Source organism: Neofelis nebulosa, chromosome 3 (assembly GCF_028018385.1).
Source record: "Neofelis nebulosa isolate mNeoNeb1 chromosome 3, mNeoNeb1.pri, whole genome shotgun sequence".
Taxonomy (NCBI): Eukaryota; Metazoa; Chordata; class Mammalia; order Carnivora; family Felidae; genus Neofelis; species Neofelis nebulosa.
The window spans coordinates 179,436,418-179,444,252 of record NC_080784.1 but is presented as its reverse complement, the minus strand read 5'-3'; the positions used below and the strand labels follow the sequence as shown (position 1 = coordinate 179,444,252).

General features: G+C 35.1%; 1 non-coding gene across 1 annotated transcript; it reads right to left on the bottom strand.

Annotated features, from left to right (window-relative positions):
* Positions 1-315: 315 nt before the first annotated feature.
* Positions 316-418, bottom strand: LOC131508243 (U6 spliceosomal RNA). Its single transcript, XR_009259942.1, has one exon. It is a non-coding gene; the product is annotated as a U6 spliceosomal RNA (small nuclear RNA).
* Between the last annotated feature and the right edge of the window lie 7,417 nt (positions 419-7,835).

Here is a 7,835-nt window from a genome sequence, read left to right as displayed (position 1 = left end):
AATCAGAATTAAGTTTGTTTGTGTCAGGTAACTTAGAAAACATGATGCCAACTAATAGATATTTGTTACCATATAGCCATACACATTTTCATTAAATCATGGGAGAGTTTTCAGACTTTTTTACTGTCTGTAAAAAACAGATTTTTTTTTTTTCTGGAATTGATTTTCAATAAAGGACTGATTGGGAAAATTTGACAAGTAAATCTCATTTTATAATTAATATTTGTATACTAGTTACATATGAAGGGAAATATATGATGAGGAAATAATTGACTTTAATTGTCTGTAATAGAAATTAGATTTAATATTGTAAGAAAAGGTAAGTAACATATTTGGTGATAGAGTTAATAATATTTTGGCCATGTTAATCTTCTCTGTATCATTTCAATTTTGATATTTGTGCTGCTGAAGTGAGCACAATAATACCTTGAATATAAGAAAATCCATTAAAATACATAAAATTATACTATTTTCTTAATAATATCATGGCAAATGCTACCTAAATTTTTGTCAACTTCAACTTGAAAGATGGAGTTTTTAATTTTTGAAATATGCATAGATCACTTATCAAAACTACATTCATACTTCTAAATTTATGAATATAATCAAGTCTATGTTTCTAAGCATCTCTTCTCCAAGATCACATATGTGCACATATGAACACATGCAATATAATTCCTTTACTTTTTTTTGGTCTATCTTTATATATGTTAATTTTGTAAATAGCTTACAGTTAGCTACAGCACTTTTTGAGCACAAATATAAAATTAGAATATTTGGGTTTGAATAGTGACTCTGTATTTTACTGTTTTTTTGTGTGTGAATTTGATGAATGATTTACTGTTCCTGGGCTTCATGAATGTCACCTACAGAATAGGATATAATAAAACTTATTTCACATATATACATAATCTAATATTATTCATGTTAAAAGACCATTATATTCTGCAACGTATCTTGTGTATTTTTATGTGCAAAATATTTATTTACTATGTGTATATTTAATTATATATAATGTTTATATATGTATGTGTATATTTATTTATATATAGTGTTACACTGAGATAGACAAAACAAATATGGAGCAATGTAAAATATAATAAATCTTTATCAAAGAATTGTAATCTGGGGCGCCTGGGTGGCGCAGTCGGTTAAGCGTCCGACTTCAGCCAGGTCACGATCTCGCGGTCCGTGAGTTCGAGCCCCGCGTCGGGCTCTGGGCTGATGGCTCGGAGCCTGGAGCCTGTTTCCGATTCTGTGTCTCCCTCTCTCTCTGCCCCTCCCCCGTTCATGCTCTGTCTCTCTCTGTCTCAAAAATAAATAAACATTAAAAAAAAAAAAAAAAAAAAAAAGAATTGTAATCTATTTCAGAGAGAAGAAATGACCATATCAAGCATTCAAGTAGTGACACAAATGAAAGCAAAGAGCACAAGACTGTGCTGCCCAACAGTGATTAATGCCACAAAATATTGTCAAAGTTGAAAGGCCTGGGGACTCACTGTGGCATGAAACTACGGGAGTATATAATGAAGGTCTTGATTTTGAATTGGATATCTGAAAAAGATGGGTATGGTTGAAGCAGGAGAACTTTGATGGATAGTAATAGTCAATGGATTAGATGAGTTAACAATACAGCATCTCAGATAGCAGTAAGAGCTAGGCTCTTAGAACGGAATGGGTCTCACTGTGGGCTTACAAACAGGGCACATTTCATAATGCAATGAGACCCATCTGGGGTGAGAATGACAGGTGGATTTACGAAGAGATTCAGTGGAAGAGAAAGACACTATGAGTCTAGACTCCAGTTTCAATGGCTTTGGAAATCTAGCCCAAATTTCATTACTCAAAATTACCTAATATGTTTTTTTTTTTTTTTTGTCCAAATGTCGTTCAATAAATTCACAGCCACATAAAATTTGACAAAATCTGAAAACAGTAGTAATCCTTACAAAAGCAGCTATTCGCCTAGGGAGCAAGAAACAAGTGCCTTTGCAATTATATACCTCAATGACTTCTGTCTTATAACATGTTGAAAAGTTGGCACCTTATTCCTTTAATTCCACTGAATTCTTCCAAGCTAGGTTTTTCTGTTCCATTGCTAGGAAGCTATGAATTATAATTACTATTAGTCATAGTAGTAGTGGTATTTAAATTAGAGCAGAGATTTTATAGTCATTATTATGGTGGCTGAGAGATTTTTCTCAGTTTGAGAGGCAAGGTCCTGTTGTCCTCAGTAATTCACATGACAAAAGAAGTTAAGTAATTGAGATAAGGAATATTAAATAGAACTCTCATAGGAAGTCCTAACTCTGCCTGCACTTTGGAAGAGTAGAAAGAGGAAGACAGAACAGAGAAAGAAAAAACTTGGGAGGGGCGCCTGGGTGGCGCAGTCGGTTAAGCGTCCGACTTCAGCCAGGTCACGATCTCGCGGTCCGTGAGTTGGAGCCCCGCGTCAGGCTCTGGGCTGATGGCTCGGAGCCTGGAGCCTGTTTCCGATTCTGTGTCTCCCTCTCTCTCTGCCCCTCCCCCGTTCATGCTCTGTCTCTCTCTGTCCCAAAAATAAATAAAAAACGTTGAAAAAAAAATTAAAAAAAAAAAAAAACTTGGGAAAGAACCACTAGTTATGATCACCCAGTCATTCCAGTTAAGTGGGGAATTCAAAATACAGTATAGAGACATCTAGATTACAGATTATCTAGTCAAACACATCAGCTTCCTTTTTTTTTTTTTTTTTTTTTTTTTTTACTATTTTATAAACTCTGCTAAGAATGATGTTATCTTGAGGGTGTTTACACCACAATATTAATGTTTTAACATGAAAACAAAGCCAGTTACCTTCTGTTAAATATCGGGGTGCCTTGTGTGGCTCAGTCGGTTAAGGGTCTGACTTTGGTTCAGGTCATGATTTCACAGTTCCTCCCTCCCCACCCTGCATAGGGCTTTCTGCTGAGCCTGGAGCCTGCTTCAGATTCTGTGTCTCCCTCCTTTTCTGCCCCTCCCTGCTCTTCCCTACTTGTGCTCTCTCTCATTCTCTCAAAAATAAACATTCAATTTTTTAAAAAAATGTCGAATATTAACTATAATAATCAACTATCCATTATCTTCTGGATCCTCAAAGTAGACCATAACTATATATAATCATATGAAAGGATGGTTAGAATTTTTACATCTTTTTGTGTAATACAGAATATGTGGTATTTGTTAAAAACACCATCTTCTTAGTAGTACTTAGTGTAGGCTCAGATTTAATTAATCTGGATTCTCTGAATACACTTAAGGAAGGCTAAAAGGAAAAGACCCAAAATCTCATTGTCAATCAAGATGATTAAGTCTTAGATGAAAACATTTTGATGATATTCCACAAAATGTGACGTCCACACACAATATAATACTGAGTTTAAGGTCCTCTGGAAGATCATACTTTAGTTACCTCACTAGAGACATACAGAGGACTGAATATTTATCATATTTCTGTGATATTTCATGGAGAAAATTAGTATTATTCCCTTTCCTGCCATGGTTGGGATTGGAAAAGAAGGAATTATGGTAGAGGAAAGGTATGACTAAATATTTTTATAATACGTCTTTAGTTAGAAAATAGCAGAGGAACTGAACATAAGGATAGAATACAATACAATGCAATGCAAGGTTTATTTCATCTCTTCTCAAACTATAATATACAAAGAAATCAACTGAGTATGACGTTAAAATGCAGATTCTGATTTAGTTGGTCTGTGGTGGAAATCCCTAAAACCCAGGTTCCAGATAACCAAACTTTGATTTATATGATTAATGTTTTAAATACATTCTTTCCTAACACACATATACCTTTCTGGAAAGAAATTGTGTTCCAAGTTGTAATTCTTCAAATGAAGCACAACGTCTTGAAAGCTGGCACAGTTCCGTATCTCTATTGTCCATCTAAATAAAGGATGTAAACTGAGGCAAACTCAAATTACCAGAAATCGAGTTGACTCAGCAAGAGCAGAGGAATCGAAATTCAGGAGACATGTGCTTTGGCAAGATATAGGCAAGTCCACTGGCAGTTTGGAATAGGCTGTATTTATGAGTAAGCAGTGCAAAGAGGGAGAAGTCTAGAGAGAGTTCAAGCAGTTGGTTCAGTAGCTCGAGGATGGGGAGATGTTCATTAGTCAGGAAATAAGTCTCAGTCTTCCTTAAATCAAGCATTGAATGGAAGTCAGTCTATTAATTCTGTTTTTCTCAGGGCACATCAGATGTGTGAGATTCTCCAGTCATGACCTCCTGTACCATTTTATTTTTATTTTATTTTATTTTATTTTATATATAATTTATTGTCAAATTTGTTTCTATACAACACCCAGTGCTCATCACAACAGGTGCCCTCCTCAATACCCATCACCCACTATCACCCACTTTCCCCTTTCTCCCACCTCCATCAACCCTCAGTTTGTTCTCAGTAGTTAAGAGCCTCTTACGGTTTTCCTCCTTCCCTCTCTATAACTTTTTTCACCCTTCCTCCCCCCCACCCCGGTCTTCTGTTAAGTTTCTCAGGATCCACATATGAGTGAAAACATGTGACATCTGTCTTTGCCTGGCTTATTTCACTTAGCATAATATCCTCCAGTTGCATCTATGTTGCTGCAAATGGCCAGAGTTTATTCTTTCTCATTGCCAAGTAGTATTCCATTGTATATATAAGGAGTCCTGTCCCATTTTAGATTGAAATTTTTCACACTATGTATCCCTACCTGAGAAGTATTCAATAAATATTTATCCCTAATAGTGGTGTTGATAACTTCTGTGCATAAATTGTTTCAACTTCCAAACCCAAAAAGCCTGTAGTAATTGCTAAATTTCAGTGTTCAAAAACATTTTGAGACTGATTACCTGTACACCTTATTTTGAGTCTGAAAGTTGATATCTGAATACTGGCTTGGTCAATTTTTGGTTATTTAACCTTGGAAATGTCACCCTACCTCTTTGTATTTTGTTTTTCTCACATAAAATGAAGTTAAAAATTATGCTTGCCAACGGCTGTCTCAAAGATTACATGAAGTGAGGTATTTGTTATGGTAAGAAATGTGCCTGACAGGTTGACATCTCCATGAACGTCAGTAACTTTGATTCTTCAAATTATTTTGTATGTATTAGGTGCACATACATGTATATTATAGTTATATGAATTTATAAGTATTTAAAAATTTCATAACAAACATCTCTATTTTGTTTAAAAGCTGATACTATAAAACTACTAATTTCTGTACCTTTAACAGTATCTGATGATATTTTACCTTTGTACGCTCTTGTTTAAGAATATATAATACTTATGAAAATACAATGAAATACAATACTTAAGCTATAATTCAGTACTTGGTATGCTATTCATGAATAGCAGTGCTGAAATTCCATTGTTCGTAATATTAGCTGAACATTCCATGAGTTACACCCATTTAGTTGAGCAGCATGGGCCACTATAAACGATAAAATATAGCTTACTCATGATTAACTTTATATACAGTACAGCATTCACATTCTTACAATCATGATTCTTTATGTAATTATATCTATTAAAGTGTGTATAAATAATATTACCATTATATTTCTCCAACAAGGAAAAATATCAGCTTAAAATACTTCAGAATGAATAAAGGAGAGTCACAGGAAGAAATTTCCTTCCAAGCTACCTTCATTCTTTATTTTTATAATGTGTACTCGAAGGAACCCTGAAACACATCAGTGCATAGGAAAGCTGGAGAATTCTTTTTTGACAATATAGGATTGAAAAGCTTATATAATTCAACTTTGGAATTTACCATAGCCTGTTAACCAAAGATGCTCATTCTTCTAAAAAATATGTTGTCATTCATTTGACAAATATTATCTAGCCCTTGATATATTCTAGGGAATAAATGTGAAGCAAACCATAATAGAAAACAATAAAAACTCTGCTAAATAAAGACACACTCTAAGGTATGTGTTTTTCTCAATTTACCCTTGGAAATCTAAGAAGGCTTCTTGGGAAAGGCAAATCTAAACAGGATCCCCATTAAGTGATAAAAGCCTAAAACACTCCAACCCCACACTTACATATTTTCTTTCAATGTCAACTATATAGGAAATGTGAAGGGTTTGTTTATTTAAAAATAAAGACTGATTTTAAACATTTGGTTGATATCCCCATAATTTTTTTCTGTATGTGTGTTGTCAAAACAGTTGATAACAGGATGTGTTTATTCCTTATAATCAAACGAAATAAGAAAGTTAAGCAAAACCACCATATATCAATTAATGACCACATAAAGATAGGCTAAATTGTTTACTTTAGTAAGTTAAAAATTGTGGTGGGTCATATTTATTAAGTATTTTCCATGTATGAGAGTGTGCTTGTGATTGGTTTTGTTATTTGACTTACTCACTGGGGACTTGAATGGATTGTTTCGGATTCTGTTTTTTGGGTTTTTTTGCGTGTGTGTGTTTTGTTGTTGTTGTTTGTGTTTTATCTTGACAATTTACTGATAGGTAAATTGCCTGACTTTTTGTTTTGTTTTGTTTTGTTTTGTTTTGTTTTGTTTTGTTTTCTAGTAGGTCAGGTGAAATTCTGCAAAATCTTATTCTTTACTAGTGAAAATGTAATCACTGGTTAAAATGATAAGAATATGTGTGGATCTGCTCTTATAGTCTTGCGCAGGGACCACAAATAATAGTGATTAGACTGCACCCACTTCCTTCTGGTTTGAAGTTGACTCTTAGGGGAGGTGTATTTCACTGCCTTATGAAAATCACTGCCATCTGACTCTGCAGGATTCTCTAGGGGAGGTTGACAGAAGGTCAAGTTCAGGATTCAACCTATCTTCTGTTCATACCCTGCCTCCTCTGTACTCGGGGTGAGAGAAGAGTTAACATGCCATCCTCAGAGATGGCCAACCCCTGGTCTAGAAAACAAGACCTATGTTTAGATTGCTTTCTATGCATAGGACCCAGCATGGTCCTATGCTCACTACACAATCTAAATATAATGAGTAAAGCTGAGGGGGAAAAAAAAAGCTATAAACAGTCAGGACTTCATTCTCAAAATTGTCAATGTGAGGAGGCTTGTGAGATGTAGGAAATGAGGGCATGTTTTAATTTTTCCCATCATGGCAGAGACCTTGGGTAGAGCTTCCAGTCAATAATGAATTCAACTTCAAGATCCTTAAAACCTGGATAATTGGAATTGGAGAAGGCTGGCTTTTGACAGATATTGGCCAGCTTTTTCTAATAAGGTTTGGGATGTGAGTCTTATTAGTCTTATTAGTCAGGATTTTCCAGAGAAACAGATCAGTAAGATTAATATAGGTATATAAGGAAATTTAATACGAGGGTGAGAATATCTTGAGATGCCATTTGTAAACTGGAGACCCAGAAAAGTCAGTGGTATAATTCATTCTGAGTCTGAAGGCCTGAGAACCAGAGAAGTCAGTGGTGTAAATCCCACCCGAGCCCATGAGTCATAAAAGATGAAATGAGGTGTCCCAGCTCAACAGTGAGGCAGGAAAAAAAAGGGATCAATTTCTGCTTCCTTTACCTGTATTTCTAGTCGGGCCCTGAAAGGATTGAATGATGCCCACCCACATTGGATAGGGCAATCTACCTACTGAGGCCACCAATTCAAATGGTATTGTCATCCCAAAACACCCTCACAGAAATATCCAGAAATAATGTTTAATCTGGGAACTGCACAGCCAGTCAAGCTGACACACAAAATTACCCATCTCACTAATCTGCTCTGACAGAATCAAACTTTTTAGTAGATTATAAAGAATGCCACTTGGAGAAAATGTATTTCCTCAATTTCAGACTCAGCAAGAAGACAC